General features: G+C 48.2%; 1 protein-coding gene and 2 non-coding genes across 3 annotated transcripts in view; 1 reads left to right on the top strand and 2 right to left on the bottom strand.

The window, feature by feature from the left end:
- LOC127585983 (butyrophilin subfamily 3 member A3-like) overlaps nt 1-12,290 on the top strand; it is a 511,579-nt gene that overhangs the window by 97,857 nt on the left and 401,432 nt on the right. The gene's annotated exons all lie outside the window — the stretch shown is intronic.
- On the bottom strand, nt 2,713-2,784 carry trnaq-uug (transfer RNA glutamine (anticodon UUG)). Its single transcript has one exon. It is a non-coding gene; the product is annotated as a tRNA-Gln (tRNA).
- trnaq-cug (transfer RNA glutamine (anticodon CUG)) lies at nt 3,059-3,130 on the bottom strand. Its single transcript has one exon. It is a non-coding gene; the product is annotated as a tRNA-Gln (tRNA).

Raw genomic sequence — 12,290 nt, 5'->3', positions numbered from 1 at the left:
TGACGACTGCCTGATGGACTTGTGGTCAAGGGTGTTTGCTTGGAAGAACTCTTTCACAAAGCACAGGTAGTGCAGCTACGTCCAGCTGACTGGAACGTTGCAAGGCAACGGGGCCAGACCTATCTTCCTCAACACCAGGGACAGGTAGAACCTCAGCATGTAGTGACACTTGGTACCCATGTACTTTAGTTCGACGCACAGTCTGATGCGGCCACACACGAAGGTGGTCATCAGGATGAGGGCAACGTTGGGTACACTTTTTCCCCCATTCTCTGGGGACTTCTACATCGTGATCCACCAGACTCGCTCCATCTTGGACCCCCAGATGAACTGGAAGACAGCCTGGGTGATTACTGAGGTGTTGGAGTGGGGAACAGGCCACACCTGCCCCAAGTACAGCAGCCCTGAGAGCATATTGCACCTTATGACCAGGTATTGGCCACATTCAGAGCATTACATTCATTGCTGCTTGCCTCATTATAGGAAGGATGTGGAGGCTTTGGAGCGGAGGTTTACCAGGATGCTGCCCGGTTTGCAGGGCAGGCTGGACAAGCTGGGTCCGTTTTCTCTCAAGAGACTGAGGGAAGATTTGATGGTTCATAAAATTATGCGAGGCATAGATAGAGTAGACAGCCAGTATCTTTTTCCAAGGATTGAAATATCCAGTACTAGAGGGCATGTATTTCAGGTAAGGGGGGGAAGTACAAAGGAGTTGTGTGAGGCAAGTTTTTTTTTACAGTGGTGGGTATCTGGAATGTACTGCCGGGGTGGTGGTGGAAGCAGGTAGCATAGGAGACTCTGAGATAGAGACATGAATGTGCAGAGAAGGGAGAGATGTGGTTGATGTGCGGGGAAGAGTATTAGATTAATTAGGTGTCATTGGCTTAATTAGTTCAGCACAGCATTATGGGCCGAAGGGCCAGTCATGTTCTAGGTGATCAAAGGGAAGATGACAAATGGGATTGAAACTGGCTTTTAAGTAGGAGGCAGAGGGTGATATAGGAGGGCTACTTTTGTAATTGGAAACCTGACCAGAGGTGTACCACAGGGACCCTTGTAGTCTTGGTTTATTATTGTCACTTGTGCAGAGGTGCAGTGGAGAGCTTGTCTTGCGGGTCGATCGTGCAGTTCGATTCATTACACAGTGCAGTTACATTGAGTTAGTACAGAGTGCATTGAGGTAGTGCAGTTAGGGGTAATGACGGTGCGGAGTGGGCTGTCACAGCTGCAGAGAAAGTGCAGTGCAATGAGGTGCAGGTTCACGGGGTGGTGGATCGTGGGGTCATGGTCTGTCTCGTTGTATGGGGGAACCGTTCGGTGGTCTTGTCCTTGGGTCTGGTGGTGCGTGCCCTCAAACTCCTGTGTCTTCTGCCTGGTGGAGGAGGAGAGAGGAGGGAGTGACCTGGGTGGGTGGGGTCTTTGATTATACTGGCTGCTTCGCCAGGATGGCGAGAAGTGGAGGCGGGGTCCAGGGAGGGGAGGATGGTTTCCGTGGTGCGCTGGGCTGTGTCTACGGTTCTCTGCAGTTGCTTGTGGTCCTGGGCAGAGCAGTTGCCGTACCAAGCCATGATGCATCCGGATAGGATGCTTTCTGTGGTGCGTCGATGGAGGTTGGTGGGAGTCGGGGTGGGGGAGCAGGACAGGTTTCTTTGGCCTCCTCGGGAGGTGGAGGCGTTGGTGAGCTTTCTTGGCCGTGGTGTCTGCGTGGTTTAACCGGGACGGGCTACTGATGATGTTCACTCCCGGGAACTTGAGGCTCTCGACCCTCTCGACCTCAGCACCATTGATGTGGACAGGTGCATGCACACCGCCCCCTTTCTGCTGTCTGTGAATGTCGGAGGTGTGATGAATAAAGTCACAGTGACGTGAGATGGCAGGTGGGGAGGGGGACAGTGGTGGGCTACAGTGCAGCATTGAGCAATAGATGAGGTGCTGCATTTTGGGTGGATTGCAGGTGGGACGTGTTCTTGAGGGACGGTGAGATCATGTTGTATTCCAGGTAGTGGAGTTCACCTACAACGTACTCACCATCATTAGCCAGGGCATAGAATGTAACAGCAGGGAGGTGGACACACTAGATGCTGGGATCTGGAGCAGGGTGCAGAGGAGACGTTGCCTGGGATGGGACGTCCCAGTGAAGAAGGGAGACGGGATAGGCTGGGTTTGTTTTCCTCGGTGCAGAGGAGGCTGGGGTGGGGGAGGACGTGAAAGAGGTATACAAAATTGAGGGGCATAGATCAGAGATACAAATCTTTCCCCCGTGGCAGAGGTGTTGAGGGTATCAGAGGCAGAGGTCTGGGTGAGGAGTAAGAGGTTTACAGGGGAAAGGAGGAGGAATTTCTCCCCCGGGGCGGGGGCGGGGGGGGCTTGGAATCTGAAACACACTGCCTGAGGGGGTGGTGGAGGCAGATAATCTCACAACAGTTCAGAAGAATCAAGAATAGAATTGCCAAGGCACAAAGTTACAGGCTTTGTAGACATAAATTGTGCTGGTATAGGTAATTACAATGGTCAGCATGGACACGGTGGGCCAAATGGCCTGTATCTATGCTGTTTAAGTTGATTTCTCTGGTCTGATTTCCCAGCACAAAAGAGTGACTGAGGTTATTGCTTCACATCAAAGCAAATAAGCCAGTACCTCCTCTCTGCAATAACCCTGGCCTTTCAACTTTCATGCCCGAAATTTGCCAATAGCCAAATCACCAAGCATGAAGGTTCCACCGAGATTCGAACTCAGACCGCTGGATTCAAAGCCCAGAGTGCTCACCATTACACCATGGAACCTGCACACCCTCAGTCAATGTCACTCCACCTCCCCACCATCAGACCCTCTCATTCCAGCTGGAGGGGATTGTCACCGGGTGTAAAGTCATTTCAAGCCAAGAATGAATGACCTCAGCCAAGAAAGGAACAATCTCAGGACCCATGGAGTTGGACTGAGACCTTGAATGAAATGAATTGCAGGGAAAGCTCAGATGGCTGCTTTGGTTCATCAAAAGTTCAGAGGCACAACCTCTGCAATGCATCCACAAGGGCAGCACAGCAGTTGACAACAAACAGGTTCCACCGAGATTTGAACTCGGATTGCTGGATTCAGAGTCCAGAGTGCTCACCATTACACCATGGAACCACAGCAAATGCTGACTGCTTTTCCTGGCCCAACTCTGTGTGGAGGCTGCAGCAAGTATGTTCTTTTGTTGCGTGTTCAGGAGTTAGCAACATATCGCCGTGTGCAGTCGGTGGGACTGTCGGTGTGTGAGAGCTGACGGACGGAGCAGCAGAGTGAAGGGGGAGTTGGCAAAGGTGAATGAGAATTTGAAAATGCTTTCCCCGCTGCCCAGGCAACCAAGGAAGGGTAGTGAGCAGCTGTGGGTGTCAAGCTGGTCCGCAGAGTAACGGGATGGGCAACTGTACAGAGAACGGGGCAGCACCAGGGGTTTATCAGCCGATCAGCTGAGCCCACAGTGCCCTCTTACTGAGGTGTGAATGACCTACCTCGGCCCTGGACAGTGACTAGCCATAGGGATGATGCCGGCACCCAGCCAGGGGGATATTCCAGTGGCAACCAGCAATGCAACAGCCAGGACCTCCCGGTGTCCACCTACTTCAATTCCACATCCCACTCCCACACTGACTGTCTGTCCACGGCCTCCTCTACTGCCACATTGAGGCCAGATGCGGGTTGGAGGAACAACACCTCATATTCTGCCTTGGGAGTCTCCAATCTGATGGCCTCAACGTCGATTTCACAAGATCACAAGACAAAGGTGCAGAAATAGGCCATTCGGCCCATCGAGTCTGCTCCATGAGCTAAACTAAAACTTTTTCTATCTAACCCCAATTTCTGGCCTTATCCCCATATCCCTTGATACCTTGACTAATGAGATACCTATCAATCTCCTCCTTAAACGCCTCCAATGATCAGGCCTCCACAGCTGTATGTAGCAAAGAATTCCATAATTTCACTACCATCTGGCTAAAGAAATTTCTCCTCATTTCTGTTTTAAACTGGTACCCTCTAATTCTAAGACTGTGCCCTCTACTCCTGGACTCACCCACCAAGGGAAACAGCTTAGCCACATCTACTCTGTCCAGTCCTTTCAACATTCGAAATGTTTCAATGAGGTCCCCTCTCATTCTTCTGTACTCCAGTGAGTACAGTCCAAGAGCCGACAAACGCTTTGTAAGCCCTTTCATTCCGGCAATCATCCTCGTAAATCTGCTCTGAACCCTCTCCAACATCAGTACATCCTTCCTAAGATAAGGGGCCCAAAACTGCACACAGTATTCCAAATGAGGCCTCACCAGTGCCCCATAGAGCCTCATCAACACTTTCTTACTTTCATACATTATACCTCTCGAAATGAATGCCAACATAGCATTCACTTTTTTTAACCACCGATCCGACCTGGTGGTTAACCTTTAGGGTATCCTGCACGAGGAGCCCCAAGTCCCTTTGCACTTCTGTATTTTGAATTTTCTCCCCATCTAGATAATAATCTGCCCGCTTATTTCTCCTTCCAAAGTGTACAATGGCATATTTCTCAACATTGAATCTCATCTGCCATTTCTTTGCCCATGCTCCTAAACTATCTAAGTCTCTCTGCAACCTACCTGTTTCTGCAATACTCCCTACTCCTCCACCTATCTTGGTGTCCTCTGCAAACTTAGCCACAAAACCATTTACTCCATAATCCAAATCATTGATGTAAAATGTAAAAAGCGGCCCCAACACCGACCCCTGCGGAACGCCACTGGTAACCGATAGCCAACCAGAACAGGATCCCTTTATTTCCGGTAACCCCACCCCTTCTTTTTCTTCCCACCACCCACCCCCCCACCAACTCCTTCGTCTTCCCTTATTCCTATGGTATACTTCCCCCGCCTTGATGACCTTCCCATCTCCTCCCCTCCCCTCTTCCATCCTTTACTCCATGGTCCACTGCCCTCTCCTACCAGATTCCTTCTCCTTCAGCCCTTTGCCTCTTCTACCTATCACCTCTCAGCTTATTACATCTTCTCCCCCTCCCCCACCCCCTACCTTCCCCCTCTCACCTGGACTTGCCTATCACCTGCCTGTGTGTGCTCCTCCCCCTCTCCCCACCTTCTTCTTCTGGCTTCTGCCCTCTTCCTTTCCAGTCCTGATGAAGGGTCTCAGCCCAAAATGTCGACTGTTTATTTCCCTCCACGGATGCTGCCTGACCTGCTGAGTTCCTCCAGCACTGTGTATGTTGCAAGTTGTTTTCTACTTGCCATTTTACCCGCACTGTTTTATCCCTCCGAGCCAATGGCCCTCCTTCCCTTGCACCACTTCTAAACTTTCCCAGGAACCCCGGAGTCAGCCTTGGGCAGCCTGTTGACGTTCCTGCACTAAACCCCACAAGGTTAGTAAGTTTGCTGATGATACAAAGGTTGGTGTTGTGGATAGTGTAGAAGATTGCTGTAGGTTACAACAGGATATTGATAGAATGCAGACTGGGCTGAGAAGTGGCAGATGGAGTTCAACCCGAATAAATGTGAAGTGATACACTTCGGGAGATCGAATTTGAAGGCAGAATACAAGGTTAATGGCAGGACTCTTTGCAGTGTGGAGGAACAGAGGGATCTTGGGGTCCATGTCCATAGATCCTTCAAGGTTACTGCGCAGGTTGATAGGGTTGTTAAGAAGGCGTATGGAGAGTTGGCCTTCATTAGTCAGGGTATTGAGTTCAAGAGCCACGAGGTGATGTTGCAGCTCTATAGAACTCTGGTCAGACCAGACTTGGAGTATTGAGTTCCGTTCTGGTCGCCTCATTATAGGAAGGATGTGGAAGCTTTAGAGAGGGCGCAGAGGAGATTTACCAGCATGCTGCCTAGATTGGAGAGAATGTCTTATGAGGATAGGTTGAGTGAGATAGGGCTTTTCTCTTTGGAGAGGAGGAGGATAAGAGGTGACTTGATAGAGATGTACAAGATGATAAGAGGCATAGATCGAGTGGACAGTCAGAGACTTTTTCCCAGGGTGACAATGGCTAACACGAGGGGACATAATTTTAAGGTGTTGGAGGAAGGTATAAGGGGGATGTCAGAGGTAAGATTTTTTTCCACAGAGGGTGGTGGGTGCGTGGAACGCACTGCCGGCAGAGGTTGTGGGGGCAGATACATTGGAGACATTTAAGAAACTCTTAGATAGATACGTGAATGATAGAGAATTGGAGGGCTATGTGGGAGGGAAGGGTTAGATAGATCTTAGAGCAGGATAAAATGTCGGCACAACATTGTGGGCTGAAGGGCCTGTACTGTGCTGTAATGTTCTACATTCTATTGACAGAGAACACTGTTTCCACAGATCCAATTTTTGTCTGACCTTCCTAACTCATGTCAGCTCACTCCTCTCACGCACCTCAGCTCCTCTGAACCAGATCCACAGCACCTCCAGGTAGTCAGACTCTCCTGGGAGATTGGGAGCAGTGATCGGCAACTCTCCCCTGCCAGGTAAGTATGCCTACAATTGTCGCTTACACCCAACTAACCACAAACATCACTCCTTAACTTCAACACAAGCCACGAATTCAAACTGTGCATTGCATTGTCTTTGCTCACCACAAACGGTCTGGAGAAAAATGTAGCTCCATGTTTTCCTTTCCTTCCTTGTAAACTGCAGCTGATTTTCAACATTTCGTGGTTTCTTTTCTCTCCTCATTTTAGCATATCTTCTCTAAAAGAAGAAAAATATTGCTTTTGGCCACCAACCAGCAATTCCATATCCCTTCCCCCATCTGATAGAGTCATACAGCATGGAAACAGGCCCTTCAGTCCAACTCATCCATGTGTTGCCCAGCAAGCTAGTCCCATTTGCCCGCGTTTGGCCCATAGCCCTCTAAACCTCTCCTAGCTATGCACTTTTCAAGATGGCTTTTAAATGTTGCTTATGTGTCCGCCTCAACCGGCTTATTCAGAATATGCACCAGCCTTTGCGTGAACAAGCTGTCCCTTCCCTTTTAAATCTCTCGCCTCTGATTTTAAACCTATGCCCTCTTGTTTTTAGCACCTCCTCCCTGGGAAAAAGACTGTGTGCTTTCACCCTGTCTATGCCCTTCATGATCTTATATACCTCTATCAGGTCTCCCCTCATTTCCTACACTCCAGGGAATAAAGTCCTTGTCTACGCAACTTTGCCTGGTAACTCAGCCTCCCAACTCCAGGCAATATCCTGGTAAATATTTTCTGCACTCTTTCTAGTTTAATAGCATCTTTCCTATAACATGGTGACTGAAACTGTACACATTACTACAAGTGCAGCCTCACCAATGTCTTATATAACTGCAACACAACTTCCCAACTCCAATATTCAGTGCCCTAACTGATGAAAGCCAGCATGCCAAAAGCATTCTTCACCACCCTATCTTACTGTGATGGCTCCACTTGCATTCCTACATCCCTCTGTTCCAATAACATTCCCCAGGGCCCTACCATTCACTGTATAAGCCCTACCCTGGTTTGATATCCCAAAATGCAATAGCTCACATTTATCTGGATTGAAAGCCATTTGCCAATCCTTAGCCCACAAACCTAGCTGATCAAGATCCCCCTGTAATTTTCATAACACTCTACACTATCTAGAGCACCAGCTATTTTAGTATCATCCACAAACTTACTAACCATGCCTTGTACATTCACATCCAAATCATTTACATGTAGCAAAAACAACAAAGGTGCCAGCACTGACCCCTGTGGTACACCACTAGACACAGGCCTCCAGTCTGAGAAACAACCCTCGATCATCACCCTGCTTCCTAACACTAAGCCGATTATGAATCCAATCCGCTATATCCCGTCGGATCCCATGCAACCTAACCTTCCAGACGAGCCTGCCATGAGGGACCTTGTCAAAGGCCTTGCTGAAGTCCATACAGACAACATCCACTGCCCTACCCTCATCTACCCTCTTGGTTACTTCCTTGAAGAACTACAAAAGATTTGTCAGACCTGACTTCCTGAGCACAAAGCTGTGCTGGCTGTCCCGAATTAGACCTTGTTTCTCCAAATGTCGGTAGATCCTGTCCCTCAGAATCCCCTTCAGCAATTTACCCACCACTGATGGCAGACTCACCGGCCTGTAGCTTCCTGGCTTGTTTTTGCTACCTTTTTTAAAACAACGGTACGACATTAGCCCCTTTTCAGTCCTCTGGAACCTCACCTGTCACCAGAGATGAAAATCTCTGCAAGGCCCTATGTAATTTCTCCTCTTTTTTTCCCCACAAGGTCTGAGAATGCACTATGTTAGGCCCTGGGGATTTATCCACCTTTATGCACTTTAAGGCCTCCAATACCTCTTCCCTGCTAAATTCGTATGTGTTCCAAGACAACACCACTCATTTCCCCCATTTCCTTAGCTCCACAGTAAAAACTGAAGGGAAATAGTCATTAAACATCTCTCCCACTTCCTTTGATTCCACACACAGACAGCCATGCTGATCTTGAAGGGAACCTATTCTCTCCCTCGCCACCCTAAATATACCGATAGAATCTCTTGGGATTTTGCCTCACCTTGCAAGTCAGATCCTTCTCGTATCCTCTTTTTGCCCTCCCAACTTCTCTCTTAAGTGCACTCCTACACTTCTTGTAGTCATCAAGAGATTCACTATTTCTCAGTTGACTCTGTGCAGTGTATGCCTCCCTCTTTATTTTAGCCAGAGCCTCAATATCTCTCGTCAACCAGGGTTCCTGAACCTGCCAGCCTTGCCCTTCACCCTAACAGGAACTTGCAGGCCCTGAACTCTTAACATTACACCTTTAAAGGACTCCTACTTGGCAGCCATTCCTTGCCCTGCAAACAATCTCACCCAATCAACCACTGCAAGATCCCACCCAATGACTCCAAAATTTGCTCTGTCCCAGTTTAGGACCTTAACCTGTGAACTGCTCGTATCTTTCTCCATAACTTTTTTAAACACTAATAGAATTATGGTCACTGGACCCAAAGTGCTCACCGACAGATACATCTACCACTTGCCCTACCTCATTTCCCAGGAGGAGGTTCAGTGTTGCACTCTCTCTGGTAGGTCCCTCTATATATTGATAAAGGAAGCTTTCTTGGACACATTCACAAATTCCACCTCATCCAAGCCTTTTACAATACGGCTGGTCCAGTCAATATTAGGGAAGTTAAAATCCCCCACTAAAACTACCCTATTATGTTTACAACTAGCTACAATCTCTCTACTCATCTGATCCTCCCAATTCCCACTGACTTTTGAGGGGCATATAATACAATCCCATCAGAGTGACCATCCCCTTCTTGTTTCTAAGTTCTACCCATATGGACTCACTGGATGATCCCTCAAGAACATCCTCTCTGATGACAATTGCTATGTTCTCATTCATCGAGAAGGCAACTCCCCCTCCTCTCTTACCTGCACCAGTGTCACACCTGTAGCATCTGTATACTGGAACATCGAGCTGCCAGTCCTGTCCTTCCCTCAGCCATGTTTCTGTTATGGCTACGATTTCCCAGTCCCCAGAGCTAATCCACTCTGAGTTCATCTGCCTTACTTGTCAAACCTCTTGCATTGAAACAAATGCAGTTGAAACCAAAAGTCTTGCCTCTCCATTGAATCTGCAGTTGAGAACTTGTTTTCTCCAGTTCCAGTAACCGGAGCAGCAGAGGGGGGAGGCGAGCAGCTGTCTTTTTTCAAGTTGTGTCTGATTGGCTAAGTGTGTGGCAACTCAGCCAGTAAAAGGAAGGTAGGGTCAAGCAGTGTGACTAGTTTGAGAGTGGCCAGTTTAGGAGTGGGAAGCTACTTTGGTGAGGAGGTACAGGTGAGTAGCAGGTAAGGATTTCATAGTAGTTAAATAAAAAGACACCAAATTACATCTAATTAAATAAAGTAGGGATGCAGGATCAGCTGATGTGTTGTAGCTGCATGATGTGGGAGCTGGTGGACCCCATTGTGGTTTATGGTGACCACATCTGCAGCAAGTGCTGGTTGCGTGAGGAACTCAGGCTCAAAGTTGATGACCTGGGATCTGAGCTTCAAACACTGTGCTGCATCAGGGAGGGGGAAAGTTACCTGGATGCTGTGTTTCAGGAAGCAGTAACACCCATTAGATTAACTCCTTCAAATTTGGTCTGTGGTCATGGACAAGAGGGTGTGACTGTGAGTGATCCAAGAGGTGAGGAGAAGTCTCAGCCCTTGAGCTTGTCCAACAAGTCTGAGATTCTTGCTCCCTGTGTGGATGAGAGTGGGGGCTGCAGGAAGGATGAGCAACCTGACTGTGGCACTATGTTTCAGGGAGCCATTCAAGAGGGGGAGAGAAGAGAAATGTAGTTGTAATTGGGGACAGTATAGTCGGGGGAATATATGCAATTCTCTGTTGCAAGGATTGGGAGTCCTGAAGACTGTGTTGCCTGCCTGGTGCCTGGGTTTGGGACATCTGATCTGACCTGTGGAGGAATTTGGAGTGGGAGGGGAAAGAGTGGGAATAAAGGGGGCCTTTTCTGGTTGGCTGCCAGTGACTAGTGGTGTTTCTCAGGGGTCTGGGTTGGGTCTGCTACTTTTCACATTATATTAATAATCTGGATGACAGAATTGATGGCTTTGTGGTCAGGTTTGTGGATAATACAAAGATAGGTGGTGGGGCAGGTAGTGTTAAGGAAGCAGGGAGTCTTCAGAAGGACTTGTACGAGTTGGAAGAATGGGTAAAGAAGTGGCAGATGGAATACAGCGTAGCAAAGTGTATGATCATGCACTTTGGTAGAACGAATGAAGGTGTAGACTATTTTCTAAATGGGGACAGAATTCAGAACTTGGAGGTGCAAAGAGACTTGGGAGTCCTAGTGCAGGATTCCCGAAAGGTTAACTTGCAGGTTGAATCAGTAGTAAGGAAGGCGATTGCAATGTTAGCATTCATTTTGAGAAGACTGGAAATATAAAAGCAAGGATGTAATGCTAAGGCTTTGTAAGGTGTTGGACAGACCACACCTGGAGTACTGTGGGCAGTTTTGGGCCCCATATCTAAGGAAGGATGTGCTGGCATTGGAGAGGGTCCAGAGGGGGTTTACATTAATGATCCTGGAAATGAAAGGGTTAACATATGTGGAGCGTTTGATGGCTCTGGGTCTGTACTCACTGGAGTTCAGAATAATGAAGGGGGGATCTCATTGAAACCTGCTGAATATTGAAAGGCCTGGATAGAGTGGATGTGGAGAGGACATTTCCAGTAGTAGGAGAGTCTGGGACCAGAGGGCACAGCCTCAGAATAAAAGGACATCCCTTTAAAACAGAGTTGAGGAGGAATTTCTTTGGTGATTCTGTGGAATATATTGCCATACATGGCTGTGGAGGCCAAATCATTGGGTATATTTAGAGTGGAGGTTCTTGATTAGTAAGGGCATTGAAGGTTGTGGGCAGAAGGCAGGAGAATGGGGTTGAGAGGAAATAATAAATCAGCCATGATCAAATGGAGGAGCAGGCTTGATGGGCCGAATGGCCTAATTCTGCTCGTATGTCTTATGGTCTCCTGTCTGTCCTGATGACTAAGTTTGCTCTCATTGGTCACAGTATTATCCCTTGATTTCTCATCAGCCGCTCTATGGCTCAGGGCCCCAACCCCTGCCACTCTAGTTTAAACCCTCATGACAGGACTAGCAAATCCCCCCCGCCAGGATATTGGATCCCCCTCCAGTTCAGTGCAACCCATCTCTGTTGTACAGGTCACGCATACCCCAGAAGAGATCCCAATGATCCAAGTCCTTGAATCCTTGCCCCCTGCACCAGCTCCTCAGCCACACATTCATCTGAGCTATCTTTCTATCTCTACCCTCTAGCACGGGACACTAGGAGTAATCCAGAGATTCCTACCCTTGAGGTCCTGCTTTTTAGGTTCTCTCCTGACTCCCTGTATTCACTGCGCAAGACCTCATTCCTGTTCCTACCTATGTTGTTGGTACCAACATGACAATGACCACTGGCTGCTCACCCTTCCCCTTGAGAATGTTCTGCAGCAGCTCGATGTCCCTGACCCTGGCACTTGGGTGGCAACACCATCCTGGTGTCTCTTTTGCAGCCACATTACCCCTCTGGCTAAAATCCCCTTCCACTAACCGTTGCAAAGTACTAAACTTCACAGCTACAGAACATTACATATTGAAGGACAAAGTACAAGGGAGAGGGTGAAGTCGATTATTCCATTTTCCCCTTCACTTTTCAAGGCATTTGCTTTGGATAAAAATTTAACATTAATGAGACCGATCTTACAGAGGTACCTGCAAGTTTATATTTTAAGTGTAATTTAAACATTGACACATA

The sequence above is a fragment of the Pristis pectinata genome, chromosome 34 (genome assembly GCF_009764475.1).
Source record: "Pristis pectinata isolate sPriPec2 chromosome 34, sPriPec2.1.pri, whole genome shotgun sequence".
Lineage (NCBI taxonomy): Eukaryota > Metazoa > Chordata > Chondrichthyes > Rhinopristiformes > Pristidae > Pristis > Pristis pectinata.
The sequence above is the reverse complement of the archived record's forward strand: the minus strand, read 5'-3'. Positions and strand labels throughout refer to the sequence as shown.